Source organism: Canis lupus, chromosome 15 (genome assembly GCF_011100685.1).
Source record: "Canis lupus familiaris isolate Mischka breed German Shepherd chromosome 15, alternate assembly UU_Cfam_GSD_1.0, whole genome shotgun sequence".
Lineage (NCBI taxonomy): Eukaryota > Metazoa > Chordata > Mammalia > Carnivora > Canidae > Canis > Canis lupus.
This window is the reverse complement of record NC_049236.1, coordinates 43135922-43139176: the sequence shown is the minus strand read 5'-3', so window position 1 is coordinate 43139176 and position 3255 is coordinate 43135922. Positions and strand designations below refer to the sequence as shown.

Here is a 3255-nt window from a genome sequence, read left to right as displayed (position 1 = left end):
CCTGCATATAACTTAGAACAATCTCTCATAGATTCCAAAGACAGCAAGAGAGGTAGGAGCTGATGAGGAGGTAGAAAGGATCCAGATCATGGAGGGCTTTGCACATTTTTCAATGTATTGACTAGCTCTGTGACCTTAAGTGAGGCACAGCTACTGACCCTCAGGGACTCTACTTGTCGAATGTCAAGTATGCCCACTTCAACTCTTCAAGGTGGTGGTAAGCATTGGATTTTCATATGACATCACAAGTATGGAAAAAGATTTGATTATAATATGCAGATGAGGCTACAATCACACCTTGGGAAGTGCTGTACCCAGACAGTTTGTGTGCCTTCCCAAGAACTTATCACATATGCCTCTTGAAAGCTTAAAGTTCATACTTCATTTATCAAGTTTATATACCAACATATGCTGAGTAACATTATTTTTCCAAACTGGGGCATAATAAATTTATATGTTTTCTTTGTTGCTGTGACAGTGCCACCTGCCAAGGGGGGCAGAAAGCATTATGGAATGTTAAACCTGGAAGGAACTCATAAAAGTTCTAATTCCACCCCTCAGGGAGAGAAGAATAATACGGTTCTGACAAGGACCCAGTTTCTTTCTTTGGCTCTACCTAGATCATATCCAAAATTGAGAATGATTATTCTGATCTCCAAAGAGGAATTTGCCCTATATAGTGCATTGCATTCTATTTCCATTCCATTCCATTCCATTCTGCTCCGTTCCATTCCATTCCATTCTCTGGGAGGAAGAGTTTGCTTCAACATCTTCCTTGAATCCTATACAGTCTTGAGAAAGAAGAAGGCACCATGTTTTCTCCCTTCCAGTTAAGCCATGTGGACCTCCAAATCCCAAAGAGAAATGGCCATTGCATGTGATCATACAATCAGTATATTTTTACTTTCCTAGTAGTTGGAAACCTCTGCTAATACAGTCTTATCCGCTCCTTTTTTAATTCTCTAAAATCTTGCTTTGAGAATATTTTGAGTAGTTTTGTTTTGTGTCAAGAGTAGGATGTGGTGCCCCTATTGAGACATGCAAAAGAATCTTTAAAAAGCTTCTGGTCTTTATTTTTTCTCACTCCCTCCACTGTGCTAATATTGAAGAACTCTATTTTAGGAAGGCAAGAAAGGGCACAGAAAACTTGTATTGTTATTCAAAGCAGTAACATATTGGGGTTTTATTCTTCAAAATGGAGAGCCAAATATATCATCAAGACAGTCTGGAGACATCTCCAAAAAGAATACACCAAACACTACTTTCAAACTGCATTGCACCTGCCAACCCCTGCTGCCTTTCCTGCCCACCTCCCCCAACATTTCCAAAGATTACAGAAATGGACAGGAAAACACGGTCCAGGAGGTAACATTACCGTAGCTTAGAAGAACACAAGGAGGGGCCCCTGAGTGGCTCCAGTTGGTTAAGTGTTTGCCTTTGGCTCAGGTCATGATCTCAGGGTCCTGGGATCCAGCCCTGCATCGGGCCACCTGCTCAGCAAGAGTCTGTTTCTCTCCTTCTCCTTCTGCCCCTGCCCACCTCACATTCTCTTCCTCCATCCCTCTCTCTTTCTTTCTCTCTCTCAAATCAAGGAAGAAAAAAAAAGAATTCAAGAAAAGAAATGACTGCCACTATCTCATCTGTTTGCTCTTCTCTAGTCCCCCTACTTTTATGAAAAACCTGCTGTGTGGTTCACCAAACTACCTGTTGCGCCTCAAGAAGAGAATGGATATGCACCTATGTGTTGGAGACTCCATCTCTCCTTCCCAGCTTTGGCTTGGGGGTGGTTGCACACTGAAGCATTGAAGGAAGAATCAGAATCAGTCAGGCCCATAGAATTATTGAATAAAAGTGAATTATGCAAAAGAAATGGAGGTGGAATAATTTCCTGTTGTAAGCAGGGGATGTGGTGCATCTCACCCGACAAAACAGATTTTTCAAATGACTACCCACAGCCCCAGGGACACTAAAGAGAGCTAGGGGAAGAAAATGGAAATCTGTCTGACATTCAGTTGCACTTTTGCCTTATCTAATTTTGCTAATTCTTCTATCTCAAGTTACTTTCTTTTCCCTGAAATTATAACTCTAAATGGGAGAATACATTGTATTTATTATATTTATATCCTGGACATGCAGCTCAGTTGTACACGGCATGCCTCAATTCAGGGAACCACATTCCATCATAATGGGGCACTGTGAAGTGTCTTCCACAGACAAATGATATTAGCGAACACTATGTGACAATTGATAGAGGTATTATGATGCGGTGCATAAGAAATTCAGATACATTTTAAAGTTGGTAGCTGTAGAAGCTAAATGCTTATGATGATAAAGCTATTTGCAAATGTCACGGAGTAGTAAAAAACATAAGAAGAGTACTAGATTTTCATTGAGTAATTATTAAACATTTAAGATCAGATATCCTAGTCAATTAAATCTTTTTTTGAAGTTCAAGGCCATAAGCCATTACCATTTGACAATAGTGGCTACCTTATCATTCAGTACTGTATTTTACTCATTTGAGAGTCAGCATTTATTATTTATTTATTTATTGTACTATGGAACACTTCATGAATTTATGTACCATCCTGGCACAGGGGCCATGCCAATCTTCTCTGTATCTTTCCAATTTTAGTATATGTGTTTCGGAAGTGAGCACAAGAGTCAGCTTTAAAAAAAAAAAAGTATTTATTTTTCATGACAGACACAGAGAGGGAGAGAGAGAGGCAGAGACACAGGCAGAGGGAGAAGCAGGCTCCTCGCTGGGATCCCACTGTGGGTCTCAATCCCCGGACCAGGATCATGCCCTGAGTGGAAGGCAGATGCTCAACTGCTGAGCCACCCAGGTGTCCCTATTAGGTGTATTTTCAAAATTGTCTTTAGCAATATAATCTTTTTCATTTTAAGGGTTTCTTTATTTTTAAATTATTGTATTTATTTATTTATTTATTTATTTATTTATTTATTTATTTATGATAGTCACAGAGAGAGAGAGAGAGGCAGAGACACAGGCAGAGGGAGAAGCAGGCTCCATGCACCGGGAGCCCGATGTGGGACTCGATCCCAGGTCTCCGGGATCGCGCCCTGGGCAAAAGGCAGGCGCCAAACCACTGCGCCACCCAGGGATCCCAATTATTGTTTTTCAAAGAAGAAATTATATCAGAAACTAGAATGGTAAATAAGTTACATAAAAATTAAATCTTCCTGAATATAGTAAAATACTTAGTGTATATTTCCTTTTTTTTTTTTCTTAAC

General features: G+C 40.0%; 1 non-coding gene across 1 annotated transcript; it reads right to left on the bottom strand.

Annotated features, from left to right (window-relative positions):
* Nucleotides 1-2552: 2552 nt before the first annotated feature.
* On the bottom strand, nt 2553-2659 carry LOC119869462. Its single transcript, XR_005371021.1, has one exon. It is a non-coding gene; the product is annotated as a U6 spliceosomal RNA (small nuclear RNA).
* Nucleotides 2660-3255: the final 596 nt, after the last annotated feature.